Here is an 18,273-nt window from a genome sequence, read left to right on the forward strand (position 1 = left end):
ATCAAAAGAATGACTATTTTGGAAGAGGAAGGGGATCATTAGGAAGGGAAATGGGGACAAAAGAGAACCATAGAGTGGTGAATATGGGCAAAGTACTGTGGTATTGATGTACATGATGCCATAATGAAATATATTATTTTATACACTTAAAAGAAAAAGAAAATCATCAGTTAAAAAGGTGTCTTAGGCACTCTAAAAGCAGTCCCAAGGAAAATAAACTCTTCTTTTACATCTAACAGTTTTTGTAGTGCAGTCAGCCTTAGGTCATCTGAAGATATTTGCCCGACTGATGCTTCTAGGATTGTCTGTGACAAGGTAGAATTCAATTGCCTGAAAATAGTTCTTCAGTGAATCTCTATTTTGATTGTTTCCATAGTTAGTCTCTGTCTCTCTGTCTCTGTCTCTGTCTCTCTCTGTTATAAAGTGAAGAAAAGTCCCTTCAGCCCCTTCACCTGTCATTGTATTTGCTACTCACCACAGAAGAAGTGTCCCCAAGGAGAACAGCTCATCTTCCCAGTCAGTCTTGCTCACATTTCCCAATTATGTTTTCTGACAAGCTAAATAATTGTCCCAAATAATCCCTTCGCTTTAGCAAAAGTGAAGTGTCTTATAGGTTTACACTTTTTTTTTTTCAGGTTCTTAGGTCTTTGAACCTGATTTTATTCTGGTCTGTTCTAATCACATTTTCAACCTGAACAGGGATGTTTTTGTAATTGATTTTCATAGTTACAAATTCAGCAATTTTTGTATCATGAAAAATTATAGAAATTTGATTTGCACAATATTTGGAGGATACCTGGAAAGCATAGTTTCCCATAGATGAATTCTTTTTAGGTGTAATGTCCACAGACCAAAATTGTGGAAATTCAAACATCTTCACTACATTGTATGAGAATCTAGGAATGGCCAAGCATGGTGGCATATGCTTGTACTTGTAGCTCTAGGGAGACAGAGGCAAGAGGATCACAAGTTCCAGGCCAGTTTGAGTTATATAGTGAGAGCCTGTGTTAAAACAAACAAACAGAAATAACCTATCTAAGGATGGAAAAGGATGGCTAGCCAGGCATGATAGCACACTTTTGTAATACTATTACTTGTGAGGTAGAGGTGAGAGGATTTGGCTACATAGTGAGTTTGAGGCCAGCCTTGGCTATCATGCAGGCAATAGTGATTCCTGGTGGACCTTTTGCAGATGTGACATATTTTGCCAGCGTGTGGTGTTTCACATTGCGATGAATGCTCTATGTTTCCCCCCTCTTATGTAAAATCAGATTGCCCTTGATTTGATCTAAACTCGCCTTATAAACTTAAAAGAAATTCCTCCTTCCTTTTGGAATCCATTATTCACTCTACTGCAAAGGCTCTTCATGGGGTTTCTAATGCATTGCCCAGCCTTTGTGATTGAAGAGCGGCTAATCTTTTTAATCATGCTTCCTTTATGCCATATGGCTGTCCTCCCCCTCTTGCCCCCTTAATCTCTCTACATAACCTTTTCTTGTTCTTCTTTCAACCCTCCCCCTGTGTTAGGCAAGTCTTTCTGAAAGGGCAGTGACCCAAACTGTCCTCAGCTTATGGCTAATGAGGTGATTGCCCCAACCATGTGCTCTGGGAGTTCTCACCCGGCAGCAGGGACCAGAGACCAGGTGGTTGGTGGGATGAGGGAGTAGGGAAAGGCAGGGAAGGACAAAGACTCCCTGGGCCTTTAGCTTTGTAAGTTAAAAAGAGATCAATGTGGTCGTGGTCGTGAATGCACTTAAATTACTTGATAAATTAAGACTGGATGCTGGGATACAGCAATCCCCCCTTTCTTTAAGTCCTTGCTGTTCTGTTTTATGGTACTCCTTCATGACAGCCCCCCACTTTTAGCTTCTAATGTTTCCCTTATGTTTAGTTAGCACATTCGGCTTGAATTGATTTAAAAAAAATTTTTTTGTAGAGAGAAGGATGTAGGACTCACTGTTTGGTGGGGCAGCATGCTGATGAAGAAATGTTCTGATACAGATGCTAACTGTTTGGATCAACAGAGGAGTCAGGTTCCTGTTCCCTGTGGTAAGGAACCTGTCTCCCACAGCTTATGTGCCTCTTGGCATGAGTGGTGTTAAACTGCTCAAAACCTATTCTGAAAAGACATGAGAAGAGCTAGCAGTGTCCCAAATCTACCATGCTTCTGGGAATAATGTACTAAGTGGTCCAAGCCACAGATTGCGGTAAGGATCCCCTAAAGGAGCAGGAGCAGTTTGCAAAGTGACTCATGGTTTGATTCACTGAGGTGTTGTGTCTGGGTTAGACTTAGAGGTGAGGGTGGAGGTGAGAGTAAAGAAACTGAAAAAGAAAGTGAGGTGCTTCAGACCTTGATAGCACAGTTTTCAAGGATATGCCTGTTTCCCCATCCTCTTTTTTTTTTTTTTTTGAGACAAGGTCTCTCTGTAGCCCCAGCTGGCCTAGAACTCACTATGTAGGCTGGCCTTGAACTCACAGAGCTCTGTCTGCCTCTACCTCCCAAGTGCTGGTATTAAAGATATATGCCACCACGCCTGACTCTGCTTCCCCATCCTCTTTACAAGTACAGAGAGAGAGAGAGAGAGAGAGAGAGAGAGAGAGAGAGAGAGAGAGAGAGAGAGAAACAAAAGTGACTGTGCAGAATGCTCTACAGTAGCATCTATTCTACAAGTTTTATGATTCATTTTCTCCTCTGAACCTGAAATCTGAGCTTACATTTAAGTGGATTTCTTAGGAATAAAGGCATCTTTCCATCCTGGAACTTGAGCTGTGTAAACTAAGTAGAACTCCTCCACATTACAACCAAGGAAGGCCAGCCCCATGACATTTGAACAACCACTGCCACTCCTGAATGATGAGATTGCACAATGAGCTTATGAAAGCAAATAACATGGCCAAAGAATAAACCTTGCTTGTCCAGATGTCATTTGAACTTTTCCCTACTTTCCCAAAGTCAGCCTTGTCTTAACAAAATAGTACAACAAGGCAAGCTGGGTACCACTTAAGACACTGATCTGTGTTATCCCCAGAATTTCTGAACTCCTTGTTTTCAACAATAGGTTCTTCCTGCCAAGTGAGTAAATGTGAATTAAGGCTGTAAGTCATAATTCAGGGTCTTTGGTAAGTACACATGAACGTTGAATTCATGTTTAAAAATGATTGCATGCATTTAGTATTTGTATATATGATTACCTGAGGAAAATTCACTATCCTTGTATTTGATGAGTAAAAGATATAGGTGTTATCAAAGCCATAGATGAAAATATTCTCCTATATCTGGGTTTCAAAAATTTGGGCTTTTCCATCTAAAAATAGTTGCTTCACTTACTGTGCAACTCAGCCTGAAAAACTTCTGTGAACCAGACTTAGTACCACTTCTTTCAGGAAGCCTGGGTAAGTTCCATTGAAAATTCCCTGAGTCACACACTGAGGAGAAAGCTGAGATAGATATTCCACACAGACACTGGAAATCATCCCATTTATCTATTCCGGCCTATTTGTGAGAAAGCAAGTAGAGGAATAGAGATCAAAATAACTGTGAGAATAATGATTTGTACAGTGGTAGAGTACTTGGGTAGCATGCATGCCCAAGGGCCAGAGGTCCCTCCCCAGCACTACAGGGAAAAGAAAAGAAAAAAAAATAAAGAAACCATGAAAAAAAGAAGTCAATAAATAAAAGTGAGAACAAGAATGTTTGCAGATCTATGTTCAGCAGTGAGTCTTGTACCTAGATGACACAAAAGTGTGATGGATGTGTGTTGACTTTGAAGAATGAAGTTTAGGCAAAGGAACTTAAATCTATTTACCAGTCATAGGAGTCTTTCTGTGACTAACAACACAAAATGCATCACTCCAGTTACTACTAAATCCAGTCTCTCAAAGATGCTATAGAAATTTCCAGAACACTGAAGCCAGCATATCTAAATCCCATCCCCCAGGTTCATCTGCCGAAATATAGGTCTGGAGTAGAAGAGCCTGAAAGACTGGTTGGCTTTCTCACCTCAACATGAAGAACATTGGATTCCAGTTTTCCATGAAGTTACTCAAACACCTAATTTTAATAGCCAGGGCCTGGTCAAATAATGCATATATAGGTCTGTCAACCTCCTCTGAGCAACGATCATAATAATCATGAGAACTAGGGGAAAGAGGATTGAAATTGTTATCACCAGGAAACCAAGAGTCCTTGCTACTTTTAGAGTGCAAACATCTGGTATGTTAGGTTTCTAGAAATAGACGACTCTGGATTTTTCAAGGTTATCATCTTAGCAGGGGATGCTGTTGGGTTTTTCAGGTTTCCCAAGGTGAATATAGTGGTAATTCTGAGAAATCTTTGAGCTTACATACATATAAAACAGGGCATTGTTATCATTACGGTAATGGAAACTTACCTGAACAATACTCCAAAGGCATCAATAATATGTTAAACTCGGAAAATATTTTTGTTTTTAGAAAGTGTCTCATTAGACAAACTAGGATGACCTAGAAGTCACTATGTAATCCAGGCTGCCTTCAGACTCCCACTCATCCAGCCTCAGCTTCAGAAGAACTATGATTACATGTATTTCCTACCACTTCGGACTGAAAATGTCTTTCTTCTGCATTTTTGATTGTTTGCCATGTGATTTAGTCTGTCCTAACTAGACTGTATGTAGGTATTGCTTAATAACCCCCACCATTTCCATTTTGTTAAAATTAAGGAGCAGAAAAGTAAGAGTTTTTTCCTACATTCTTCTGCAATTGTGTTTGAAAACAGAGGTGAGGAATTCCAGGGAACTGCACAGACAGAGTACGAGGACTGAGCAAATCAGGACTGCTACTGTATGTAAGGAAGAGAAGAACATTAGTTCTCCTGAGGCTGCTGTGAGCATGGTAGAAGTGTGGTGTGAGTGTGGGCATGCGACTGTGACCACAGAAACATGTGATACCATGACATATCTTTTGTTGTTACCATGTAGGAGGTATAGGTTGCAACCTCTGAGTGATCTGAAGCAGGGTAGAGCTCCTTTATTCTCAGGATAGGCCTGAAACTGATGCCCCTTTCCTCACCCTGAGCAATCCCAGTTTATGAAGATACTTGTTAGTTCTTTGACCTTAAGACCTTATAACCTTTAGCTGATCTGGTTTAAGGAGGAATGTCATGGATCAAAAGCAGTCCTAATTTAAGAAACCAGCATCAAAGGCGAGAAATGGTGGCAAATGCCTTTAATCCCAGCACTCAGGATGCAGAGGCAGGCAGATCTCAGTGAGCTCGAGGTTAGTCTGGTATACAAAGCAAATTCTAGGGCCCAGCTAGGGAAACATAGTGAAACTTTATCTCAAACAAACGAATAAACAACATCAGCACCAAACGCTGTCTAAGGATTGCTGATGGTAGGCCAAATTGGGAAGAAGCAAACAATAATGTCATAAGCAGCTGACCTTTTTTTGGTGTGTGCTCTGCTGGGACATTCTGTCTTGGAGGATTCAGTAAAGTGGTTGGCATGTTGGTAGAGCCTTTCCTTCCTTCACCCAGGGAAGCCTGGAATTTGGTAGTTTCAGTTGTGCTGGAAACAAGAGTATAGGGGCATAGTTTTCTGGAGCTGGAAACTGGTGCTGTGCCAGAGTGCTCAGAAGAGCCCTAAGTGCAAAGTGAGGGTACTGGCTCCTTAGATGGCCTTATCAAGAGACCAGAGGTTGGAAGAAGCTCTGGCTGCTTCCCACCACCTTGTTACTTGTGACATTAAGGCAGCCATTGGGCCTCTCCAGGCTTTTCATTTGTAAAATTGAGTCAAATATAGCAACTCACACTTTGAGTGGGATTCAAACCCTAACCTAACATTCCCTTTTTGACCTTGACCAATTAATTACCCTCTTTGGGTATTTTTCATTGTTATCATTTGATCATCCATAAAATGTAGGAAATTGTGTGGCATTTACAGTGCAATATAATGTACATAAATATAGTAGAAAATAAATATTTGTGAAATTAGTAAGACCTGACATGTAGGAGGTGAATTTTTAGGTGTAAGTTCTTTTCTTTCTTCCCCAACAAGACATTACATTAAATCACATAATAAGACAAATTATTTTTCCTGGGCCAGTGAAATGGTGCAGCAGATAAAAGGTACTTGCCACCAAGCCTAATGGCCTGAGTTGAATCCCTGGGACCCATATGGTCGATGAAGAAAACTGACTTCTGCGAGTTGTTGTCTGACTTTCACTCACGTGCTGTGGCACATATGTGCACACACACACACACACACACACACACACACACACAACAAATAAATATAGTAACAGTTATTCCTTCAGAGCTGTAAGATTCAGATGCTAGTGAAGTAAACCAGCAGATATATACACATACACACACATACACACACACACACACACACACACACAACAAATAAATATAGTAACAGTTATTCCTTCAGAGCTGTAAGATTCAGATGCTAGTGAAGTAAACCAGCTTGCATATATCTGTTTTTTTACCCCCATGGATGTTTTTCTGGTCAGAAGCATGTATTTTGATTACACTGGTGGGAAATATGTCATGGTTAAAGGTGAAAATACCAACTAATGTGATAATTACCCAAATGATATTAAAAGGAAGAACAATTACCCCCTGTGGAAAAATGTGTACACATCCATAAACACACATAAAAAAGAGAATTCTGCATATAATCTCAAGGGCTATCTAAAACCCCAAGCTACAAACCTCTGGCACACAAGACAGAAGAGGTAAAACAATGTGTCAGGCAGTTAGCTTAATAACCCTATAAGATGTTTTTGTCTAAAATTTTAGATCAGTGTAGAACAAATAAAAGCATTAATCGGCTTCATCTTCACTTTAAAAGACCTTTGCTTCCCGTGATTAGTTCTCATCTTTTTATCTTGTCTTCTCTTTGAAGATGGCCAGTAGGTTTTTTTGTTGTTTTGAAAAAAAACAAACATCAAAGCTAGAGTAACATAGTTATGTTCAAGCTAGAAGGGCCTACAGTGGGTGGTCAGTAAGCACTTTGAATTTTATTCTCCACACGCTGTCAATATTCCTTATGGTCACCACTGATTGGTCTGAAGTTACCATATCTATCCATACATAATTCTATATGCAGATCTATGATGATCAGTATCACCCACCTTCCTTATATGTAGGTTGTCCTTTGATGTAGAGTTTCAGCTTGATGCTCTTTGTCCCTTGGTCCTCTTGATACTCTTTTGTAGAGAGGCTGACCAAATGCTAAGGTAGCACACCCCATATTTTATCTATTACAATTTTCTCCAGAAATTGTAGTCTATGTTTTAAAGCCATGACTCGATACATGAACAGCATCTTTTTTCTGTTCAGTAGCTTGCAGCTGTCTGGTTTTCTTGATCATATTTCAGCTGTAGGAATATAAAGAAGCTATCCATGTTCCATCAGAGAGGGGCAGTGTTTCAATGAATTATTGTTTCTTTGCAAGTAGAGTGGCTGTATTCCAGGAACTAATCTATCGTTGAACATTTATGCAGCTCTTGCATTGTGCTACTAAAGTAAAGTTCCTTCAGTAGATCTAGGGTGTAATGGACACATACAGCTGTCAGTTTGTCCAAGAGCCGATCCCAGAAGATTTCTGATGGTGAAAGTCTTTTCAGTGGAATGAATAACAACTAGCCTAGACATCTTTTGTTAGCCAAGATGGGGATGACAACGGATTCCTTCGTTACTTTGCCAGTGGTCAAAAGTCAGACAGAATGTTCTGACCAGTTAAAATTTTCACTTGTGAGTCACTTCCTTCTTTGATGTCTCTTACCAATAATGCCTCCTCATTCTTAAGCTCAAAATTTGTACACTTTCTTCCAAGAACATAAATGGCCCATAAAATATGATTGTATGGGAGAGAATGGCGGTGACTGGGACACCAGAAGCAATAAATCCATGACCTAGATACAAAGGAACACACAGGCAGCTCCAAGGTTTCACTCAAAGAGCTTTTTTTTTTTCCAAAGAACTTTTTGAAATTTGAGGTACCAGCTTGTAAGACTTTTGTCAGATCTGACAAAAGTCTTACAAGCTGTTACTATAACTATGCCAATTCTAGCCATGCCTTGGCAAGTGCCTAAGTATAAATGGTACAGCAAGGGACAAGTGGCAATATACAACGTCTCACACTTTACTGCTTTCTCCTTCCCTCTTTCTATGAGAGCTAAATGTCAGAATGTTTGCCGTGGAAGGAAGAAGTTCATCCAAAGATTTTCTCTAATGTAGCATGAAAATAGCCATTCATTTTTCAACATCAATACACGTTCTGAGTGGTGGTATGGTGTGTTGGAGCACAGGCTCCAGTGCCAATCCCCAAGGATTACATTCTGGTTCTGTATCTCCAAAGCATAGCACCTTTGGAGAAATTGCTTTACCTGAAACCGTTAGTTTTCTTATCTATGATGTGGCATTAAAAACTTTACCAAACTCACTGTGTTGTGATAAAGATTAAACACATTATACATGTGTATGTCTATGTGCACATGTCTTAAAACAATGTTTTAAGGGCTGGAGATATGGCTGAGCAGATAAGAGCACTGGCCGCTCTTGCAGAGGACTGAAGTTTGACTCCTAGAACCCACATGGCAGCTACAACTGTCCGTAATTCCAGTTCCAGGGGAATCTGATGGGATCTTCTGACTTCTGAGGGCAATGTATGACATGGGTTCACTTACATACATGTAGACAAAACACTCTTACACATAAAACAAAAACAATAAAAAAAATTCTTAATAATAGCCTCCTCCTCTTCTGCTTCTGCTTCTTTTTTTGTCTTCTTCTTATTATTATCATTACTATATTATGATCATTATTATCACTACCTAGGTTGATGGCCTTGCATTCCACCCTGTCTGGTAACTGTCCTGATACTTTACATTGCCCCTGGACTTCAATGCCCTGCTTATTGCTCCAACAGCTCTTTTAACATTTGAGGCTTAGACTATATTTATTTTTTTAGTGTTTTATTTATCATTTTTATATATGTAAGTGTATTGCCTACATGTGTGTAAGTGCACTAGTGTCATGCAATGCCCATGGAGATCAGAAGAGAGCATCTGATTCCCTTGGATTTGGAGTTACGGATGGTTGTTAGCTGCTATGTGGGTGCTAGGAATCAAACCCAGGTCCTGTGCAAGAGCATCCAGTGCTCTTAACTGCTCAGCCACCTCTCCAGCCCTGACTATATATATTTAGATCTGTGAGAACTTCCACAAGGCTGTCTTATATAACTTTCCCTGTGGCTCTGGGAGATCCCACAGGGCCCAAACGTGATAGCGAAACCCCAAATTCTGAATCACAAGGCAGCAAGTAGGATTTCAAGAGTAAAGAAAATGAAATTGCATAGCACATAGAGACTGCCTGACACATCAAAGGCCCCTCCAGGCCAATAGGAAGTAGAAGACCAGAGCCACCCCTTTTGATTTGTGGTGCACTTACTTTGTTCCATTCCTTATGCTTGCCCCCTCTTCTGTCTCCCCACCCTTTGTTAAAAAAATGTTGGGGCTGCTGACGCACAAATCTGGCTTGTGGTGGCTCCTACTGGGTGGTGACTCACTGAAGAGCAAGAATCTTTTGCCTCACAGGGGAAGAAAAGAGAGATGTTTCTGTTTGGGAGCATGCCAAGAGATTGCCCTCTAGGTAGGGAGATGAAACCAAAGGAAGTCATGACGACAAAGGGGCAGCTCTCCCAAGAACCCTGACTCCCTCCCCCAGGGCTCTTGGCTATGACATTGCCTGCATGTGAGCTATGAGCTAAGTGAGGGACAAAATTCCATCCATCAAATGTTAAGTGTGAGAGACTTAACAGGGGATTTCAAAGCAATGAGATTCGAAAGGTCTTGGTAATCTCAAACCTAAATCTGGAAGGTTTACATGGATGAAGGCAAAGATCACAATAGCAATAGGGAGACACTAGTGTTCAGTTCTTTTCCTGCCCTTAGCCACCATGGACTCTGGGTTCTCAGGATGCTCAGTGGTCCTCTGAGCAACTCTCAGCTGCCCCTCAGTGTTTACAGGCTTCCCCGCAGTCCATCACCATGGAATCCATAATGGGAAGCTTGGCTCCTTCCACAGCACAGCCTTAGCCTCTGCTAGACTGCTTCCTTTGTGGCCTCCAGGCACTTTCAGTGTCTAGTCATGAGGAGCAGATATATGCAAAAAGCTCTATTTCGACATTTCTCCTGTTTCATGGACAGGTCTCTCAGTCCTCTCTCCTCTACACTGCTCATTTGCCAGGCTACTCATATTCATCACTGTCCTTTCTCCCTGCTCCCATTCATGATGTCGCAGAACCACACTTGTCAAGGAGACTTACTTTGTCCTGCCTTCTTTTCTTTCCTTTATACAATTTGTCTTGATGTACACTTTTTTATGTAGGTCAGATGATCAAAATCTGAGTTTGAGTACTGATGACTTATATTACCTCCCTCCAATACTTTAAAAAAGATTTTATTTATTTTTACTTTGTGTATGAGTGTATTGCCTGCATGTATGTAAGTGCACCTGTGTCATGCAATGCCCATGGAGGTCAGAAGAGGGTGTCAGATCCCCTGGAACTGGAGTTACTAATGGTTGTTAGCAGCCATGTGGCTGCTGGGAACTGAATCGGGGTCCTCTGCAAGAACAGCCAGTACTCTTAACTGCTGAAGCACCTCTGTAGCCCCCTCCCTCCAGTACTTTTCTGAAGCAACTTACACATCTTAACAGGATCCTAATCTCAGGGTTGGTAGAGTTTTCTGTGACAGGCTAAATGGCCAATATTTTAGACTTTTCAAACCATATAGACTTTGTTACAATTATTTAACTCAGCTGTTGTAGCATGAATAAATTAGAAAGGCTGTGTTACAATAAAGAAGTAAGATGCATCTCATGTGATTTTCACACATCTTACAAAATGAATCTTTTAATTTTTTTCAATGATGTAAAATCATAAAAACATTCTTCAAGAGGATAAATAAAAATGCAGCAAGCTACATTTGGCCTTTGGGCAGCAGTATGTTAATGGACACCTTAAGAAAGGATTGAGTCTAATCAAACTTTCACATGGTGTTGTAACTTGAATGGGACAGAGTGACTGAGCTTTTGTTTTCCTTTGAAGTTTTCTGAGACAGAATCTCACTGTATAGCCCAGCTTGGCCTAGAACTTGTGATCCTCATGCGAGGTCCCCTGCACGTCCTGGGTTGGGGACAAGTTCTGACGCCATCTTGAGGGGCTGCGGTCCAGACCGCTGTGCGAACGGAAGCTGGAGCAGCCAGGCATTGTAATCAGTACTATTAACTACTATGAAATAAGGATGATTCACCAATCCAGGTAATTAATTATTGCATTTGTAACAAAACTAATTTGCATACCAGTGGCTCACCACAACAAAAGTGTATTCAGGTCACAGGCCAGTGGAGGTCAAGGAGATCTCCTGGGCAACATTGACTCAGGATCCAGGCTCTTTCACATGGTTTCAGCATATCATAGACCCCATTCAGAATCTTAAAATGGACCCCTTGTATTTTTTTTTTTTTTTACTTTTCAAAAAAGCTTTATTTTCAGTTGGTCCAAGACTTAGGAGGGACTCAGGGGCAGTAAGAAAGCTGTCTAGTGGCTGGAGAGGTTCAGTCAGAGGTACAGAGGCAGGCTGGTACAGAGCAGAGATGGAAGCCCCTTGGAAGGCATAGTCAGGCTTGAGGGTAAAACACTGGAAGAGATACCCGCCCAGTGATAGCTGGGGTACGGCAGTCTGTGATGATTGTGTCCTGGCCAGCCTGCAAAGGTTGGTCAGGTGGCCCCCCATCTTCATGATGAGCTTCACCTCCTCATCCAGGAAGTGGCTCTCCAGTAACTCACAGAGATGGAGGTCTGTGTGAGCAGTACCCAGAGCATGAAGATTCAACAGGGCCTGGTTTAGATTCTTCTCCAGGGCCAAGGTGGCTTCAGTGGTCTCCTGAGTTTTACCCCACTCCTCTTGAGATGACTTCAGCACATCCTAGAAGAGCCTGTGACTGGCTATGGCACTGGATTCGCAACTTGAGGAGATGCTTTCTGTCCTTGAAGTTCTCTTCCACCAATCCACGCCCTCCTGAGCCACAACCAGAGAGTAGTAGCCCAGCAAAAGGTTGATGATGGACGTCCGCAGGTGCAAGTTGACTATGCAGTTGACAGAAGCCTCCACCTCCATGGAGTAATTCTGACAAATCAAGGAAGTCAGAGGACAATTTGTAGAAGTCGGTTCTCTCCTTCCACCGTGTGAATCCTGGAGATCGACTTCAGGTCATCAGGCTTGGTGGCAAATGCCTTTACCTACTGACTCATTTTGCTAGCTGCTGATTAGAATTCGAATCCCAGGCCCATCTCTGCTAGTTGTGTGAACTTGGTTTCTTAGTTTCTCTGAATGCATTTCGCTGACAGTAAGGCTAATATTACCCTTTTGATATACATTTGTAAGGACTATAGACAATGTATGCACAATGTTAACACAAAATGCAAAATATGATAAATACTAGCATTAATAATGTTATTAACGTTATGAGAGAGGAAGAAAGGTGTGATGCGAACACAGTGTGTGGCCTCCTAAAGCAAATTTAGAGGTTTTACCTTTAAACCTTCCTGAAGAAGATGATCTTTGTGTTCGCCTATAGAATCAGACAGGCTTGTCTTGATTTGCTTTCCTTTGTTTTCCAATTTTTTGAGACCAGGTCTCATATAGCCCAGGATGGCCTCAAACTTGCTATGTAGCTGAGGCTGGCTTTAAGTTCCTCATCCTCCTGCCTCCTAAATGCTGGGATTACGGGAGTGCACTATAACACTAGGCTTGATCAATCTACTTTGAATCTTAGTTCTTTCACCTGCCAGCTATGTGACCTTGGACAAACTACTTTACCTTTTGGAGTCTCAGAATTTTCATATGTAAATTAGAGCTAGTAATAATCACAATGCTCAATTTATAAAGTTATACATGGATTAAATGAGATGACGCATGTATGACACTAAGTGCTTTGTTTCGTACTTCCTAAGTGTGATGGCTAATCTTGGTTGTCAACTTGACACACCTGGGAAGAAGGACCAATTTTGAAGAATTTTCCAGACCAGATTGGCCTGTGGGTATGTCTGCAAGGCATTATCTTAGTTGGTAATTGATGCAGGAGGGCTTAGCCCCATCACTAGATAGGTAGGCCTTGGCTGGTCAGGAAAGGTAGCTGAGCAAGCTAGAGGCAGCAAGCCTGTAAGCAGCAATTCCTCTGTGGTTGCTGCTTTAAGCTCCTGCCTTGAGTTCTTGCCTCTAGTTCCCTTGATGATGAACTGTAACCTATAAGATGAAATAAATCCTTTCCTTCCAAAGTTGCTTTTGGTCATGGAGTGTATCACAACAGAGAAGCAAATTAGAATAGTTAGTATCCAAAAAAAGCCAATCAATGTGGGCCAGTGAGATGGCTCAGTGGATAAAAGAACTTCCTGAGCCATTCTGATGACCTGAGTTCAATCTCTGGAACACAGAAAAAAAGTGGAAGGAAAGAAACAATGCCACAAAGTTGTCCTCTGACCCCCACATATCTACCATGGCGTGCATGCACCCCCACATCATAAACACAATAATAATAAACAATTTTTAAAGTTTTTAAATTAAGGTTTTTTTTTTCCATTTTTATTGAATGTTCGCAGTTTTCATATCCTATACTTCATGGTGGCCCACGTCTTTAATTTCAGCACTCAGAAGGCAGAGGCAGGTGGCTCTCTCTGAGATGGATGCCAGTTTGGTCTATACAGTGAGCTCCAGGCCAGCTGGGGCCACTAGGGAGACCCTGTGTCAAAGAAAACAAAAAAGCCAATTATTGTTATTGTGGAGATAGTTCCTGTTCTGATACATTAGGACTCGTATTTTGATAATAGAAAGCTCTGGGCTTGAATTCTGGCCCTGGAAATTTTACTTCTTGTCGTAATGAGTTTCCATCACCCAACAATGGAAGATAGTGTTTTTAAAACTAGCTGAACAGGACCTTATTTAATCAGGATTAAGTTGGATGACCTACTTAGCCCAATGTATGACAAATAGTAAGTGCTCAATAAATGGGAGGTATTGTTATTTGATATGATGATGGTGACATTTAGTGCCAACATTTAGCAAATATTGTTGAATGGTGATGTACTAGTTTCAAAAGAGTCATAGTCACTAGATAAAAGAATAGAACACATAGACTTCAGTTTGGGCATTATAAAGGGGATATGAAAAAATTCCTACCTAAAATGTAATGTGTATACTAAAGTCTTTGCAGAATTTCATGTTATTTAGTAACTGCTAGTCTTAGGACAATAAGTAAATAAGACAAATGTATATAGAAGTTACTAGGCAATGTGGGGCAAGGGTGTTTATAGTTACTTTTTCCATAAATAAATAACCCACGACTTGATGAAGCAATAAGCTCATTTCCCTAAGAAAATGCCAGAAAGGACATCACTCAGAACTTAAAAATTTCCCATTCGGTAAGACTTTGGTGAATATTTATTTAGATAATGATAAAACAAGACCTTGGGCCAGATTCGTAAACTCCTCCTCTTCTGCTGTGGCTGTAATGATGCAAGAATATGGGGAAAATGTTTGAAGAGATCAGGAACATTTAGTCCAACATTTAGATAAATTGGATTTCCTAACTCCACTTTCTTCCGTGGCTCTCTCCCACGTAGTCTAATGGGCTATATAGAAGACTGACCTTCACAAAAGTTGTACGGCACACTCACTTTACCTTGACTTCGTTCTGCTCCTCTGTGCTTTCGGTCACCTTTCACATTCTGATTCCCCCTGTCCCTCCCTACAACATCCTTTGTGAAGGAGCTTCCCAGGACAGGACATGGATAGTGTGTGCCCTCCCTGTTATCAAAGCTGATATCGTACTTTTCACTCCCTGCATGGGGAATGTTGCTCTTAGTTACTTTTTCCAGCAGGGCTCTGCTCCTTGCTTCCAGCAGTGTTGACAATACAAAACTGTGTCAGTGTACCTACTTCCCAATGTTCCAACTCTTGAAGATTGGCATACTTCGTTCATTGTCTCGTGGAGTCCTCAGAGAGCTAGGTTTCCTAGCATTAGGGTGGGGTTGCTGCTCGAAACCCATCATAACTGCCAGTTAGGCATTCTACTGACACCAGTAAGTTGGCTTGAAGGGTATTTTGTCCACATAGAGCAAAACTCCACTCTATGAAATCAACTGAGGCAAGCCTAGGGTACTGGTGAAGTGAAGATGGGGATAAAAGCAGTACCAATCTCCCATGGATACTGTGATGAGTAAATCAAATAATATAGTCAGCCCTACCTTGATAGGTTTTGCATCTATAGATTCAACTGACCATGGATGGATCAAAAATATAATTAGGCATATGATGGCCTTGTCTGTAATGAATATATGCAGACCTTTTTCTTTGTCATTACTGCCTAAACCAATACAGTGCAACAAATATTTACATTTCAATAGGTATTATAATTCGTCTAGAAATGACATACAATTTATAGAATTGAGCTGAAGTATAGCTTAGTGGGAAAGCACTTGCCAAGAATGCACAAGGCCCTGGATTCCATCTGCAGTACCATAAAAAAATACATGGAAACATATGCATAGGTTATATGTAAATAATATGGCATTTTATATAAGGGACTCAAGAATCTACAAATTTTAATATCTGTGGGGAAGTCCTGGAACCAGTTCCCCACAGACACTGAGGGACAAATATGTAGGGAAAAACCTCAAAGCAATTCCTGGTACTAGGTAACTGGGTACTAAATGTTATTCTCAGCCACTAACAGCTGGGTGACTGGCCAGGAAGGAGTCTGATCTACAACTGTCTTTGACTTTGAACAATGACCCACATGTGCTCCTCTTTGGGACCACACTTTTGAGTTTTGGCTCCTTTCTTTCTCCTACCACCCAATCTCTTACATACCTGCTGATACTATCCTCTATCACACACACTAAAAGCCTTAGTGCTTTCTTTTCCCTCTTATGAGCCTAGAGGTCACATACTGGCCACAAATACATGCTGTAGACATATTTTTATTGGTTCATCTTATGTTTTTTTTAACAGTTGGTTGATAACATTTAAAAATCAGGCAATTTCCTTCTATTCCCTTTATTTTTAAAAAATCTTAGTATCCACCAACATGGGCCCAAATTTCATTGTTAAATCTCTATTGTCTCTGAGTGGCAGCTGATACCTATAAACCTTTGCAATTCTTTGGTTTTTCACTGTCTCCATTAGCCCCCTTTTGTCTTTTACCAGCACCCACAATACCCCTTCTGAACCCAACAGGACAAAGCTCAATATTTTATTAAAACTGAAGCTCAATTCAGTTGGCACAGGAAACAGTTTTATCTTCCCTGGGTCAGGGAAGGGGCTCAATATAGACAAAGCTCATTTGCCTCTCTACTTCACAGAGGGAAGAAGAAATTTTCCTTTTTTTTTTTAATGTAAAGTAGTATAAAATTTATTTAATTTTCAATAGATCTTCCTTGAAGGATAGATTGGACTTTCAAGGATGATTTCTATACTTTCATCTGAATATTTTGTTGACTTTTTCGAAGAATTTATAATTGACATAAGTTGTGAAATAGTATGAACTATCTGACCACAGTTTATAGTTTATTTTGCTAAAGGTCACCCTCATCCTGATTTATAAGTACATTTATAAATACATTATTCTTTGCAGCTTAAGTGAAGAATTATTGCAAAGACAATTATGTATGTTCTCACAAATATGCACGTGAGAACACGCATGTGTGCAGACCTGCATGCACACAGACACAAATTTGCATTTTAATTTTCTGTCATAGGGTTATTTTTAATTTATATAATATGTGTATACATGTGATATAATGTTTGTCATTAAAGCTCTATGGCAAGCTTGAAAATCCAGAAAAAAATGGCAATCAGCAGAAGGGTCTTAGTGATTCTAGGAAGAAGAGAGCACATTATAATGCAATTTAAATGTATGCTTAATGTTATTCTCAGACAGATAATAGAAAGGGAATCAGCTTTTTTGTTTCCTCTAGTTCAATATTATACATAACTCATTTAAATTTTTTAGAGCATTTTGTTCTTTTAAGATCAATTGAGTCCTAAAATTTAGCAGTTGATCTCTAGGCATGATCTCTAGTTTTCCTTTTCTGCCTCCACTGGCAAAGAATTCATGGTGATGATCCCAAGACAACCAGTGTTTAAAAATTTTTAATAGCATTTTAAAAGCAATTTCTTCCTCCATTTGACCAGATGCTTGATTCCTGTCCTCTTGATTCCTGTAGCTAGCCCTGAGAATAATCTAAGAGCTTTGTTTGTTCAATTACTCTTCATTCGAGCATGGTCACCACTGTCTCTTTAGAACATATATTCAAATATTTAATTTGTTTTCTTTCAGGAAGAGAATGTCAAAACAGTTCTCATGAACCCAAACATTGCATCAGTGCAGACCAATGAGGTGGGCTTGAAGCAAGCCGACACGGTCTACTTTCTCCCTATCACCCCTCAGTTTGTCACAGAAGTCATCAAGGCAGAAAGGCCTGATGGGTTGATCCTAGGCATGGGTGGCCAGACAGCTCTGAACTGTGGTGAGTTACTTTAAATTCAGCTGTAGGTTTTTAAACACATGTCAATGTGTAACATTTTGTTTATAATCTTCTAAAAATTGGGCTCTATGTTCATAAAAACTTTCTTCTAATGTATAAGGAGGCCGTTAGCAAATAAACACCTAAATATGGTGTAATAAATAGTACTAAATATGATGTCATAAGTAGTAGTAGATTATTTCACAGAACAGCTGAGGGAGAAAATTTCACTTTAAGGCTCTGGGTGACCTAATGGGTTTCTTAGGTTTCTTCCTCTACCTTACGATATTTCTATTTTTGGAACTCTGAGAAGAGTTATGAATGGAAAATGAGAATTAGCATTAAGTGCTCATGAGTCAGTACTGTAGCATTTGACGTCACATATGTGTGCATGACAGGGTAGAACAGTCCCTTCAATTGTTTCAGGCACCTGTGAACTGCTCATTTATCTTTAAAATACTTGAAATTCTTGGATCATGAATCAGAATGTGGCAAGTCACTTGGAGTATGCAACTGGGAATACAAGTTGTTCATCAAACATAATATTATCTAAAGTTAGGTGGCAGGACAGATAAAACAATTTTGGTGATATTTAAAAAATTCAGTTAGGTACTCTTGCTTCTGAGATTATTTAAGTAATAGAATCTCATTATGGTATTGCACTGGAGAAGAAAAATCATATGGCTTGTGTACTATT

At 40.2% G+C, this 18,273-nt stretch overlaps 1 long non-coding RNA gene and 1 pseudogene across 1 annotated transcript in view; both read right to left on the minus strand.

The window, feature by feature from the left end:
* The window catches only part of LOC115067661, a 58,456-nt gene extending 50,867 nt beyond the window's left edge, over positions 1-7,589 (minus strand). Inside the window, exon 1 of the long non-coding RNA XR_003847033.1 lies at positions 7,120-7,589. This is a non-coding gene — a long non-coding RNA (uncharacterized LOC115067661). The remainder of the gene's footprint in view (positions 1-7,119) is intronic.
* Positions 7,590-11,154: 3,565 nt separating this feature from the next.
* Positions 11,155-12,207, minus strand: LOC115067658 (annotated as a pseudogene).
* Between the last annotated feature and the right edge of the window lie 6,066 nt (positions 12,208-18,273).

This window comes from Nannospalax galili, unplaced genomic scaffold (assembly GCF_000622305.1).
Source record: "Nannospalax galili isolate Female #2095 unplaced genomic scaffold, S.galili_v1.0 scaffold25, whole genome shotgun sequence".
In the NCBI taxonomy this organism is placed as follows: Eukaryota; Metazoa; Chordata; class Mammalia; order Rodentia; family Spalacidae; genus Nannospalax; species Nannospalax galili.